We start from the raw sequence: 14,681 nt of genomic DNA, 5'->3' as shown, positions 1-14,681 counted from the left end.
GCCTCTAGGAATCTCAAGAGTGTTGGAGCTCTATGCTGTCCGACCTCTTTTTTGGTTCCCTTTGGGTTTGAATACTTGTAAATTGGTTTTGGGTGAGGTCGTGGCTTTCTTTGGGTCGAGTTGTGTCCCTTCTAGCGCACGCCTTCTTTTTTGTCAACTTCTTTCGTTGAATCTTTTGAGTTATTTTTAGTAATCCATTTGGACCTCACCGGGTCTTCTTTTTATAGATTTACTTTTTATAACTCTTTCACCTTTTGATCGGCTTGGGCCGACTTCTTCATGTTGGTCTCAATCTAAGTTATTTCTAGTAATCCATTTTATTTGGACCTTGTCAGGTCTCTTTTTATGGATCACTTTTTTTAACTTTTTTGTAGCTTTTGTCGGGCCGACTTCATCATGCCGATCCCTTCTAAGTTATTTCTAGTAATCCATTTTATTTGGACATTGTCAGGTCTCCTTTTACGGATTACTTTTATAACGTTTTGTAGCTTTGTCGGGCCAAATTCATCATGCCGGTCCCTTCTAAGTTATTTATAGTAATCCATTTTCAGGGCTGGCCAGACCGCTTTTCTATGGGTTACCTTTTATAACTTTTTGTCGCTTTGACCTGGTCTGACTTCTTTTATGTCGGTCCATTCTAAGTTATTTCTAGCGATCCATTTTTGTTTCAGACCTCGTCAGGTCTCTATTCATGGATCGCTTTTTATAACTTCTTGCATTATTCTGTCTATGTCGCGTTACATATTGCCAATTTTGATCCTCGCTTGGCCTGACCTTTGATGAATTCGGTTTTCATCTTTGTCGACCTTATTGTGATCGAGCAGTGAATTTAGTTTTTCACTTTTGCCAATCGGGGGATGAATTTTTGTGTTTCAGATTAATTCGTCTTGATAAAGAGAATTTGTAGAAAATCTAAAAAAACTTTATTAAAAAATAGAAAATATGCAAATATATACATGTGGGTGCTCACCCTTCTTAGGTCAGGTAATGTTTGCAGATCTTGGCTTGGTACCTTATTAAAAAACCTTTTTCAGGAAAATGAGTGCACCTTTGTCCTAAGATCTTGTTATTACCTTTTAACTATAATACCTTCTTAGGTTGCAGGCGTGCCATGCTCTTGGTAGCTCTCGCTCCTCGAGTTCGGACACTTTGTAGTAGCCATTTCCCAGTTAGCTACTAGTTTTCCTTCTCCGGGTTGACTTATTCCGATATCATTTCAGATTAGGATGAGGTCATTGTTGGTGAAGCTTTGCTGCACTACCTTTTGATTGTATCTTAAGGCCATGCAGCATTTTAGCGCTTTTTCTCTGATCCGAGCTCTTTCTCAGACTTCTGAGAGTAAGTCAAGCTCTTCCTTTTGAAGTTGGGAGTTAGCTTCTTCACTGTAGAGGATCGTTCTAGGAGATCATTCTTCAACTTCTACCGGTATTATTGCCTCCATTCCATAAGCCAATCGGAAGGGTGATTCCTTTGTGGTAGAGTGTGGAGTTGTCCGATATGCCTATAGGACTTGTGGGAGCTCTTCAGCCCAGGCTCCCTTTACGTCCTGTAGCCTCCATTTTAACCCGGCTAGTGTGACTTTATTGGCAGTTTTTACTTGTCCATTAGCCTGCAGGTGTTCTACGGATGTGAATTGGTGCTTTATCTTCAAGTCGGCTACCAATTTTCTAAAGCCTGCGTCTGTAAATTGAGTGCCATTGTCTGTGGTGATAGAGTAAGGAACCCTAAACCTCGTGACAATGTTCCTATATAGGAATTTTCAACTTCTTTGGGCAGTGGCATTGGATAGGGGCTCTGCCTCTATCCATTTTATGAAATAATCTACCCCTACAATGAGGAATTTGACCTGTCCCGATCCTTGGGGGAAGGGCCCGAGGAGGTCGAGTCCCCACTTTGTAAATGGCCAAGGTGATGTTACGCTGATGAGTTCTTCTGGTGGGGCGATGTGAAAGTTAGCGTGCTTCTGACATGGTGGACATGTCTTAACGAACTCGTTGGCTTCTTTTTGTAAAGTTGGCCAAAAGAATCCGGCTCAGAGTACTTTCTTGGCAAGAGCTCGTGCTCCGAGATGATTGCCACATGTGCCATTGTGTATTTCTTCTAAGACCTCCTTTGTGTTAGAGGTCGGTACACATTTTAGTAGAAGTGTTGACATCCCTCTCTTGTATAGGATGTCGTTTATGATAGTGTAATACTAAGCCTCCCGTTTTAACCTCTTTCCCTCTTTTTTATCTGTAGGGAGTATCTCTGATTTGAGGTAGCTGATTATGGGAGTCATCCACCCTTGATCCTGACATGATATAGCTAGGACCTTTTCTTCCACCGAGATTGATGGACTTTGCAGTATTTCTGAGATGAGGCTCCTATTAATGCCCCTTGATTTGGTGCTGGCTAATTTTGAGAGTGCATCAGCTCGGACATTTTGTTCCCGAGGTATATGTCGGATCTCGTATTCTTTGAATTGTCCAAGTTGTTCCCTGGTTTTGTCCAAGTACTTTTTCATGGCAGGGTCTTTGGCTTGGTAGGTCCCTGCTATTTATGAGGTGATAACCTGTGAGTCGCTGAAGATGATAAGTTTTTGGGCTCCAACCTCTTTGGCCAGCTTTAAACCGGCCAATAGCGCCTCATACTCAGCCTGGTTATTGGAAGCAGGGAACTCGAACTTCAAGGAGAGTTCGATTTGGGTTCCCTGATTACTTTCTATTATCACGCCTGCTCCGCTCCCGATTTTATTGAAAGAGCCGCTCACATAAAGATTCCAATTTGTAGGGATTTCCAGGGTGTTAGTGTAGTCCGCAATGAAGTCGGCCAGATACTGTGATTTGATAGCTGTCCGAGCTTCATATTGGAGGTCGAATTCGAACAACTTGATTGCCCACTGTAGGATTCTTCCCACTAAATCTGTTTTCTGTAGAATGCCTTTCATGGGCTGATTGGTCCAAACTTTAATGGTGTGAGCCTGGAAGAATTGGCGAAGTCGTCGAGAGGTTAATTTGAGAGCATATGCGAACTTATCTATCTTTTGATAGTTTAGCTCAGACCTTTGTAGCATTTTGCTGATGAAATATATAGGTTGTTGTCCACTTTCGTCCTCTCTGTCTAGTGCTGAAGCTATTGCTCGGCTTCCTACTTCAAGGTATAATATGAGTGCTTCTCCTTCCCGTGGTCGGGTAAGGATGGGTGGTTGTCCCAGGAATCTTTTCAAATCCTGGAACGCTTGCTCGTACTCTAGTGTCCATTCGAACTTCTTTCTTTTCTTTAGTGTGGTGTAGAATGGGAGAGATCTTATGACTGATCCGACTAGAAATCTGGACAAGGCTGCCAGTCACCCGTTGAGCTGTTGCACTTCTTTAACACAGTTCAGGCTTTTCATATCGAGTATGGCCCGGCACTTGTCCGGGTTTGCTTCAATTCCTGTTTGTGTGAGCATGAAACCCAAGAATTTGCCAGCTTCTATTCCATGAGTTTCCTGACATGGTCTACGAAGACTTCATTCATTAATCTTTGATAGGTGGCTCCTGCATTTTTGAGTCTGAACGGCATGATGACGTAGCAATAGTTTGCCTTTGGAGTTAAGAATGAAGTTTTTTCTTGATCAGGTGGGTACATCAGGATTTGATTGTATCCCGAATAGGCGTCCATGAACGAGAGGTATTTGTATCCGAAGGAGGCATCCACCAGAGCGTCTATACTTGGGAGTGGATAAGGATATTTTGGGCAAGCTTTGTTGAGATCGGTATAATCTGTGCACATCCGCCACTTCCGATTTGATTTTTTCACCAAGACGATGATGGCTAACCATAGTGGGTACTTGACTTCTCTTATGAATCCTGCCTCTAGTAGAGCTTGTACCTGTTCATGCACAGCTTGGGATCGTTCTGGTCCGAGCTTTCTATGCCTCTGCTGTACTGGCCGAGATCCTGGATACACTGCCAGCTTGTGGCACATTAGCTTCAGGACTATGCCCGGCATGTCTGCGGCCTTCAATGCGAAGAGGTCGACATTATCTTTTAGGAACTATATGAGGGACTCCTTTACATTCCCTTTTAGGATTACGCCAATATTTGTTGTTTTATCTGGGACATCTCCGATCTGGACTTTTTCTATCTCACCTTCAGGGTGTGAACGAAGTTCATCCCGACCTCGAACTCCACTGAGTTCGATGGTGTGGATTTCTTCTTCTTTGCCTCTGAGGTTTAGACTTTCGTTGTAACAGCGGCACGCTGTTTTTTGGTCTCCTTTTATCGTAGCGATCCCTTCTGTAGTTGGGAACTTCATGCATAGATGAAGAGTCAAGACTATTGCGGCAAGCTGATTTAGCGTTGTTCGACCTATCAGGGCATTGTAGGCTGAACTCACATCGACCACGATGTAGTCTATGTTGAGCGTCCTTGACCGGTTTCCTTTTCTGAAGGTTATGTATAGTCAGATGTATCCAAGTGGTTGGATTGGAGTATCTCCTAGTCTGAATAAGCTATTCGGATATGCTCTGAGCTCTTTTTCCTCCAGGCCGAGTTTGTCAAAGGCAGTTTTGAACAAGATATCAGCCGAGCTTCCTTGGTCTACTAGTGTGCGGTGGAGATTAGCATTGGCCAATATGATAGTGATGACCATGGGATCGTCATGTCGTGAGATGACGCCAGCTGCGTCCTCTTTAGTGAAAGTAATAGTAGGGAGGTCGGATGCTCCTTCTCCTCCCTCGACGTGATATACTTCTTTGAGGTGTCTTTTACGAGATGATTTGGAGATTCCTCCTCTCGCAAATCCTCCATGTATCATGTGAACATGTATCTCCGTGGTACAAGGTGGTCGTTCAGTTTGTCTGATCTCTTCGTCTCTTCTTCTTTTTTTGGGCTCATCTATCTTACTGGCTAGGTACCGATCTAGTCTCCCCTCTCTTACCAATTTTTCTATAACATTCTTCAAGTCGAAGCACTCGTTAGTGGGATGTCCATAAATTTGGTGGTATTCGTAGTATTCCATCCGATTTCTGCCTCCTTTTTTGCTTTTAAGTGGGCGAGGTGGTGGGATCTTTTCAGTGTGGCATACTTCTCGGTATACTTCTACAAGAGACACCTGGAGAGGGGTGTAGTTATGGTATTTCTTAATCTTTTTTCTTGGACTCTGTATCCTTATCTCGGGAGGAGTAAAAGGATCCGTATTTTGAGGTCTCTCCTAGTCGAGAGTTTTCCTCCATATTGATGTACTTTTTTGCTCTATCTTGCACTTCATTGAGAGATGTGGGATGTTTCTTTGATATAAAGTGACTAAAAGGTCCCTTTCGTTGGCCATTGATGAGACCCATAATGGCTGCTTTCAGTTGGCAGACTTTGTATGTCCAAACATGCTTTGTTAAATCTTTCCATGTAGTTGCAGAGACTTTCCCGATCTCCTTGCTTGATCCCTAATAGGCTTGGGGCATGCTTGGTTTTGTCCTTCTAGAAGGAGAATCTGGCAAGAAACTTTATAGCCAAGTCGTTAAAGCTTGTGATGGACCTGGGGGGTAGTTTGTCGAACCACTTAATTGCTGTCTTTGTTAAGGTAGTCAGGAAGGCTTTGCACCAAATTGCATTTGAGGCATCAGTGAGATACATTCTACTTATGAAATTACTGAGATGATGGCTTGGATCTGATGTGCTGTCGTATGGAATCATGTTGGGAGCTTTGAAATCCTTTGGGATTTTTTCTTTCATAATCTCTTTAGTGAATGGGTCTTGATCTTTGTGGGGGTTGTATCCATGACTGGATTGGGTAGTCTTGGCTTTTAGATCGGCTTTAAGTTTTAAGAGTTTGTCCTCTAACTCTTTACGCCGCTTAGTTTCCCTTCGAAGGTCCTTCTCGGTTTTTCGTTGGTGCTCAACTCCTTTTCGAGTTGTTTGAGATGATCTTGTCGGGCTTGAAGTGCCTCCAGGATTTGTGTGTTTGGTGAGTTCTTGTCTCCGTTTGGTTGAGACGTTCCCTTTGGTGTGGTGTTCGCGCCTTTCTGGGGTGTTCTATCTTCTAGATCAGAGTTATGGTCATTGTCAAGGTTGTCCGCCACGGTGATGGGATGACTTCCAGGTCCCCGGCAATGGCGCCAATGTTTCGAGGATTACCTAAAACCATTGGTCGATCTCGGACGAGATCTTCTGTATTGGTCGGAGCTGTTGTGTCCGACTTGATGATGGTGGCCGGAGCCGCCGTGTCCAACTTGTTGGACTTGGTGGTGCTGATCCTTGTGTCACCGATGGGTGGGGGTACCTACAAGGGACTCTGATGCTTAAGTTAGTAAGGTTATTAAGCAGGCTTTTAGTAGAATCAGAGTATATGTTATACCTGGGTGCTCCAGTGTATTTATAATATTGTAAAGTGACCTTTGCTGGAGATAAGATAGTTATCTTATCTTATCTTTTGAGTGAAGTCATCTTATCTTTAATGGAACCACCCTTATCTTTCTAGGCTTTTGGCTGCCTTTAGATTTGGGTCGTGTTCCTTTGGTTGGGCCTTCTTGGGCCTCTGTAGCGGTTTGGCCGACCTCTTTTATAAGGAGGTCGGATAATGCTGGTCTAAACAGGTCGGTCGACTTGTCTTCAGTTAGCTCGGGTCGTAAACTCGACCCAGGACATGAACAATAACCATGCCAGAGAAGGTGCAGTAAACCATGCTGTGCAGGAGAGAAGAGTTCTAGGCTCTTACATTAATCCAATTCCAGGAAATTATGGAAGTACCATTTAGAAACCAACCATACATGCCAATAACTTTGAATTGAAATCTTGACTCATTACCATTGTACAGAATAATTGCTCATTTGGAGGAGGTGCCCAAGAAGACCCTAATCAACACTTGACCACTTTCCTAAGAATATGTGATACTGTGAAGTTTAATGGTGTTCATCCTGACACCTATAGGTTGCTCCTGATTCCCTTCTCTCTTAGGGACAAAGCATCTAAATGGTTAGAATCCTTTCCAATGGATAATTTGACAACTTGGGAAGACATGGTGAACAAGTTATTGGTGAGATTCTATCCTCCTCAAAGAGTCAATAGATTAAGGAGGTCTAAAACTTTAGACAACAAGATGGTGAAACTCTCTATGAAGCATGGGAGAGATATAAAGACTTGACAAGACGGTGCCCACCAGACCTGTTCAATGAATGGGTGCAGCTGTACATTTTCTATAAAGGCTTGTCTTATGAATCAAAGAATGCACTAGATCACTCTTCAGGGGGATCTCTAAACAAGAAGAAGACCATTGAAGAAGCCATAGACATCATAGAAACTGTGGCCAACAACGAGTTTTTCTATGCCTCTGATAGGAGCAACAACCAAGGAGTAATGGAGCTAAATCATATGGATGCATTGCTAACTCAAAACAAGATGATTACCAAGAAAATGGCTAACCTTACCAAGTAGATGGAAAGGAATCAAGTTGCAGTAGTCAACACTCCACCACCAGCTCAAGAAGGAGTGAATATAGAGGAAGGAAGTGACTGGGAACAAGCCAATTATATTGGAAACTCGTCCAGACAGTCCTACGATCCATACTCGAAGACTTATAACCCTGGTTGGAAGAACCACCCAAACTTTGGGTGGGGAAACCAGCAAGACCAAGGCCAAGATCAGAGGCATCACAACCCTAACCAAAACAATAATGCTGCCTATCAACACTCAACTCAAAGGCCATATCAACACCCACCCAACAACTCTTCTCAACTTCCATATCAGACCCAAAACGGCCATTCTCAACCCTCTAACCTCAACTCACCATCGTCATCTGAAGATAGACTTTCCAGGATTGAGACTCTGCTTGAAGGCATATGCAAGGAAGTTCAGGACAATAGAGTGTTCAAGGATGAAGTTCGAGCTAATATAAAGAATCAAGGAGACACCATAAAAAGGCTTGAATCCCAAGTGGGATATCTTTCTCAGCAGATTCCTAGGCCTACTGACGGCTTCCCAAGTGATACTGAGAAGAACCCTAGAGGAGAGACAAAGAAGGTAAGATGGGAAGAATGCAAGGTGATCACTATAAGAGATGAAGAGGAGTCGGAAGTAGTGAACAAACCATCAGGACACCCTCAAGGCATTCAAAAAAAGAATCAAGAAGAGAAGGACCAAGAAACTGATTCTACACAAAGAAAGGAGCCAATGGAGAAGGAGATTTTGAAACCATATGTACCCAGAGCCCCATTCCCCAGAGACTCATGGGTGGTGGAAAGGGGAAATCATACTCAAGGTTCCTTGACATGTTTGCATCTCTCCATGTAAACATACCATTCATCGAGGCACTTCAACAGATGCCCTCATATATCAAGTGCATGAAGGAGTTGCTGACCAAGAAGAATTCACTAAAGGGTGGACAAACAATAGTGATGAACAAAGAGTGCAATGCCCTCATTAAAAAATAATTGCCTACAAAAAAGAAGGACCCAGGGAGTTTTCACATCCCTTGTGCTATAGGAGAAACAATGATTGATAGTGGGCTTTGTGACCTAGGAGCAAGCATTAACTTAATGCCTTTATCCCTCATGAAGAAGCTACAAATTAATGAGATAACACCCACAAATGTGATCCTTCAACTGGCTGACAAAACTAAAAAACAAGCAATAGGAGTGGTAAAAAATGTGCTGGTAAAGGTTGGGAACTACTTCCTTCCTACAAACTTTGTTGTCCTTGAAATGGAAGAAAGCCATCTCCATCCATTTATCCTGGAGAGACCATTCTTAGCCACAGCCAGGGCACTCAAAGATGTTGAGCGAGGGGAGTAAATACTAAGGATACATGATGAACAACTCATCTTTCATGTCTTTAGACCCTCACAAGAATCAGAGAAAGAAAACAAGGAACTAAGGGATGACCACAGTAAAATACTCCTGGAAGAAACAAGTAGGGATTCACAAACAGGACACCGGGGTGCCTCCTTGGTTGAAAACCAAAGTAGTCAAAAGATACAACAGCCAAGGACAACCTAGGAGGAGCTGAACCAACACGAGCTATATAAGACCAGCAACGAGATTGCCCTTAGAAACGAAGCCACGAGGAGTAAGGCATCACCAGAGAAAGGGAGAAAAAAGATGCCAAGAGGGTGGAGGAACAAAAAGATCCCTACAGAGAACTTCTCTCCAGGAGATGCAGTGATATCTGTTCATTACCCACTAATCCCACCTCATATCCCTACCATTCCATCTCAACTACCTCAGGTATATACCATCAGTAGAACCCTCTCCTTGGAACATGTGGAGATTCTCAAGGAGGCCACTGGAGATCGATTTACTGTGAGAGGGGAAGACTTGAGGCATTATCAACCACCCTGACAAAGGCCAACCGTCAAGCTAATGACGTTAAAAAAGAGCTTCATGGGAGGCAACCCATGTTTTATATCCTTTCCTTTATTTTGTTTATGTCTTTAACAATAGTTAATAAAGCAAGGCTCATGAATTTCAACTCAATTTTGATAAGACATTTAAGGGAATCCTGTATGTAATATATAGTGAACAACAAGTTTGGTGTTCAAGGCATACTAAGAAGATATATATAAAAATCATATCATACTCATCTTAGGAGCCTTGATCAACTCTTCTTGTACTACATGGTCACAAACTAAGTTTGGTGCCACTAATGTTGCACAGGAAGTCCATTGATTTAAATTCATGAACAGCACTTAGTTGTCTAAAACAAAAATTTAAAAATTAGGTAGTTCCGATTTCCATTTTTGCCGCCACAAATAACCCTGACTTTTGCTTTTCTTTTATTATCTTGCATAGGAAATAAAGAAGGAATTTGATGGAATTGATGGGACAAACCAAGAAGAGAGGTTTGGCCACTTCAAAAACGGGGGCTAGACACATGTCTTCGAATAGAGTGCCTTGGGAAGTGTTTCCATGCAACATTGAAGGGAGAATGCCCTTGGAGACCGAACCAACCACATCATAAAAGTGGTGGTCTTTGAAGATAGCAATCCAATATGGGTAAAACCTGGGAGGTCAATCACACTCCAGCGCATAACCTATGTGACACCTGCTCAACAACAAAGGAGGCCTCAGAGAAGGAGGAGAATATCGCAAGAAGAAACTCAATAAGAAGAGACTTGATGACCAGAATTCACTACCCCTTTTAAAAATTAGTGAATTAGTTCTTTTGGCAAGTGCACCAAAATTATCGCCAAGTAATAACCCACAGTGGAGTGGGATCGTATCCACAGAGATTGGCAAATCCAAGAAGTTTTAATTGATTGATGAATTAGTTAAGCAGATCAATAAGATTGTGAAGTGCAAAATTGTAAATAATAACATAAATGTAAATGACTAGAATATAAAGAAAAGCAATAAAGTGCAGAAATGGAAGTTGCAGAATGTAAAGTGCTGAATTATAAATGACTTGAATGTAAATGGGAGTGGGGAATTGTTAAATGTAAAATTAAGCTGTAAAGAAATGGATAGATAAGAATGGGGAAATTCATTGAGATTGGGAGATGTTGTCTCTTTGGATCAGATCTAGCTTATATCTTCTTCAATCATGCAACTCATTGAGATCTTGGCAATCATGATTGATTGATCCCCAATCCCTTGGTGACTTAATCTCTCAGATCTTGATCAATAGCCAATTCCTTGGTCTAATTGCTCATGAAGAGAGATATGCTTGGTCCCTGATTATACCACACACCCTCATAGGTCCAGGTAGAGGGGGGATTATATGTCACGTATCCCATCACCAAAACCCAGATTCTACTCGAGTGTGAGAAGGGATTTCAAGCATGGTTTCATGTTTCCTTTCCCAAGGTTCCCATGAAACCCAATTGCATTCAATATCTTTCCCAAGATAATTGAATACTAAGCATTAAGAACGAAATTCCTTCTAGCAAATCAAGAGAAGATGAAGAGAAGAAGAATTTCACTATTATCAATCTATCAAGTACAACAGAGCTCCCTCTCTTAATGAGAGGGAAGTTAGCTACTCATAGCTTGAAAAGTACTCAAAAGTGGAGTGTAAAAGTGGATCTAGAACTAACTGCTTAACCCCTCTTCAGTACTCCTTGGGGGTATTTATAATACTCCTAGTAAAAATAAAAGAATTACAAAAGTGAAAAAGGGAAAATTACATTTTGGAGGGAAAGAAAACACTTAATAAGCGTGACTTCTTAGCTGGCGTGTGGCTGGCGCTCTACCGGCGTGTCACGTGCCCTTCAAACTAGCTTGGCGTGCCACGCTCAATCCTTCAAGTGGCAAGCTCGTCTCTCTATCAACCTTGGCATGCCACGCCTTTGAACCCAAGTGGCACGTCATAGTGGAAGTTTTGTGTTGGCGTGCCACGCCTTCGAGCTCAAGTGGCACGCCATTTGCTTTTTCCACTTTCCTTTGCCTCTGGAAACTTGAATTGGCGTGGCACGCCCAGATGTGCTTGGCTTATGCTCCTCTGGAAAGTTGCACTAGCGTGGCACGCCCAGGGTCTGGCGTGCCACGCCCCTTTGTGAGTGAATGGTGATGTGTGGAAAACGATCCAACACAAAACTCACCGGCAAGTGTACCGGGTCGCATCAAGTAATAAAACTCACGGGAGTGAGGTCGATCCCACAGGGATTGAAGGATTGAGCAATTTTAGTTTAGTGGTTGATTTAGTCAAGCAACAGAGATTGATTTGAGTGATTTTGTATCCAACAGTAAGTAAATAGCAGGAAATGTAAATGGAGAGGGATGAATTGCAGAAATTAAAGAGAACTGAAAGTAAAGGTGCTGAATCTTAAAGAACAAGAAATTAAATGACTGAAACTTAAAGTGCAAGAAATGTAAATGTCGGTAACTTAGAGTGCAAGAAATATAAATTGCTTGAATGGAAAAGGGATTTGAGGACTGGGAATTCAGAATTTAAGCAAGGGAAATTAAATTGCAACAATTATCAAAGCAAGAGATGATTTGAAATTAACTAGATCTCAAACAGAAATGGAAATTTGATTGCAGCAGTGGTTCAGTAGAAGAACCAAAAAGAGAAAATCAGATCTCAGGACTCCAGAGACTAGATAGCAGAGTCTAGATCTCAATTGCCTTCCTAGATCCAAGTTCACAAAGCAAGTAAAGAGAAATTAAAGATTGAAGCAGTAAAGGTAACGGAATTTAACTCAATTATGCAGTAGGAAAATCAAGAGATCTTAAATGGAGATTGAGACAGAAGTTCCTCAATTCTTCACACTCAAGACTCAAACAAAACCCAGTAAAGAAAATAAAAAGATCAGAGGAAGAAAAAGTGAATCCTCTCCTCCAATTCTCAAGCTAATTGTAGAAAAATAGAAAATGGAAATTGAAAACCCAGATGTTCCGAAACAGAAAATGAAAAGTGCTCTCAAGTTGACTAAGGATGAAAATTTAAAAATGAAAGTCAGCTCCTTTCTAATACTAACTTACACCTATTTATACACTTTCTATTTTGGATTTCAGAATTTTAAGTGGGCTTTTTGATTTGGTGAAGAAGTGAATTATGTTGGATTTTTGAGTGAAATTTAGCCCATGTTGCTCCCAGGAGGTTGCTCTGCTCTTGTGGAGGGCAGAGCAGGGAAGCCTTACATGGGGATCCAATTAGCACGCCAAGTGTGGGAGAGGCATCAGGATGCTGCCCTGCCCTTGTGGAGAGCAGGGCAATGGTGTCATGGTGCGTTCCTTGCTTCCCTTCATGTGCCTGGGTTCGAAACCCATGGGTGGCACTTGGAGTTGATTTTTCTTGGATTTTCTTCAAGGGGAGCCCGAAATTGCTCTTGAGGAGGGTAGGGCAGAATTTTTCCTTCCCTTGCTTCTTGGCCTAGAATTGTGCTCTACCCTCAAGGAGGGCAGGGCAGTGAAGCCTTGAATGCTTGGTTTATTGTTGTGCTCCCTTGGAGGGCAGTGTGCTCTTGTGGAGAGTAGTGTGGCTTCTTTCCTTCATTGTTGCGCCACACTTCTTCTTCTTTTGCCACACTATTTTCTTCCTTTGGCCACACTTCTTAAGCCACGCTTCCTTCTTTTCTTCTTTTCTTCACCTACAAATAATCAAAACAACCAATCAAAGTATCACTAAATTCACAAGGTTTATAAATCATTCAAATATCAATTAAATTTAGCTTAAACCTCATAATTTAGTATCAATTAAATTGTGGTTATTTGATTCAAATAAAACATGCAATTCCACTCTAAATTGCTTACTTATGGTGCAAGAAAGTGCATAAAAACTAGTGAAATAAGTGAAATTAGCTTGAGAAATGGGTATATGATGACTTTTTATTTAATGGTTCCTCTGTTTGGTGTGCCACGCGATAAACTCAAGTCGCACGCCCCAATGCTTCTTTGCCCTCTGAATGACACTAGCGTGCCACGCCTGGTTGCTCAAGTGGCACACCTAAGTGAAGAATAGTAAATGGCGTGCCACGTCTTCGATACCAAGTGGCACGCCCCATGTAATTGGCCTCTTCCATCCTCTCTGGAAACTTATACCAGCATGCCACGCCCTTGATCTTATCTTATTCCAGTAGTTGGCGTGCCACACCTCAGCCTTCAAGTGGCACGCCATAGTGACATGCTCAGATTGGCGTGCCACACCTTCGACACCAAGTGGCACGCCCAGTCCTTGCTCATGTTATCTTGTACATTGGCGTGCCACGCCTGGTTGCTCAAGTGGCACGCCTAAGTGAGGTTGAGAGGTTGGCGTGCCACTCCTTCAACTTCAAGTGGCATGCCCAGCCTTTTCAATTGCCTTCAGCCCCTTCTCTGGATCATTGTACCAGCGTGCCATGCCATGCTTCTCAAGTGGCATGCCCATGTATTTGTGCACTCTTCAAGCTTGGCGTGCCACTGATACGTAAAAATTTGAGATTTCACGTATAACCGGCAAGTATACCGGGTCGTATCAAGTAATAAAACTCACAAAGAGTGAGGTCGATCCCACTGAGATTGGTAGATTAAGCAACTTTAGTTAAATGGTAGATTTAGTTAAGCGAATAAGATTTTGATTTTATGAGCAATGTGACTTTTAATATCATAATTGCAAGAATTTAAATGGCAAAGAATGTAAAGAACTAGAATAAAGAAATGAAGTGCAAGTAAATGACGGAAACTTAAATTGCAAGAAAATTAAATAACATCAAAGGTAAATGGCAAGAAATTAAAGGTGCAGAAATTTAAAGAGCATAAAGTAAATGGCAAGAAGTAGATGAACAAAATGTAAATAACAAGAGTAGTAAATAGACAGAATGTAGAAAGGGATTGGGAAATGGGTAATCAAATAGCTAGAGCAAGAGAAATGAGAATTAATGATAGAGAGGATCATTAGGGATTAGAGATGTTAGTTTTCATGAATTGATGTTAGTCAAATCCTCCTCAATCATAGGTATAGATCCATGGCAAATGGGTGATTGAATCCCAATCTCTTGGTGATTCAATCTCTCTCAACATGGCCAATTGCCACTCTCGTGATCTAATTGTTCATGAGAAGAGATGAAGATCAATTTTAATCCAGCCACACAATTTCCAAAATCTCAACCAAGGAGAGTTACATCTCACATACTAACCAAGGTATGTTGATTGCGGAAATCATGAGAGGATGAACTCTAAACTGAATTATGTGGCTCATTCATCAAATTCACCACATAATTCATATAGATTAACCCCTCTCTCGATGGTGGTTGAATCTTTGAAGAGCAAGAGTTCCCTCTTTAGATCAACCACTAAAATTGAGAAAGAGAAG

The 14,681-nt window shown here is 41.9% G+C and overlaps 1 non-coding gene across 1 annotated transcript; it reads right to left on the bottom strand.

Moving 5' to 3' along the window:
• Positions 1-7,020: 7,020 nt before the first annotated feature.
• On the bottom strand, positions 7,021-7,126 carry LOC130953920 (small nucleolar RNA R71). The gene has a single exon (XR_009076080.1). It is a non-coding gene; the product is annotated as a small nucleolar RNA R71 (small nucleolar RNA).
• Between the last annotated feature and the right edge of the window lie 7,555 nt (positions 7,127-14,681).

Source organism: Arachis stenosperma, chromosome 9, assembly GCF_014773155.1.
Source record: "Arachis stenosperma cultivar V10309 chromosome 9, arast.V10309.gnm1.PFL2, whole genome shotgun sequence".
NCBI lineage: Eukaryota > Viridiplantae > Streptophyta > Magnoliopsida > Fabales > Fabaceae > Arachis > Arachis stenosperma.
This window is presented reverse-complemented; position numbering and strand designations above follow the sequence as displayed.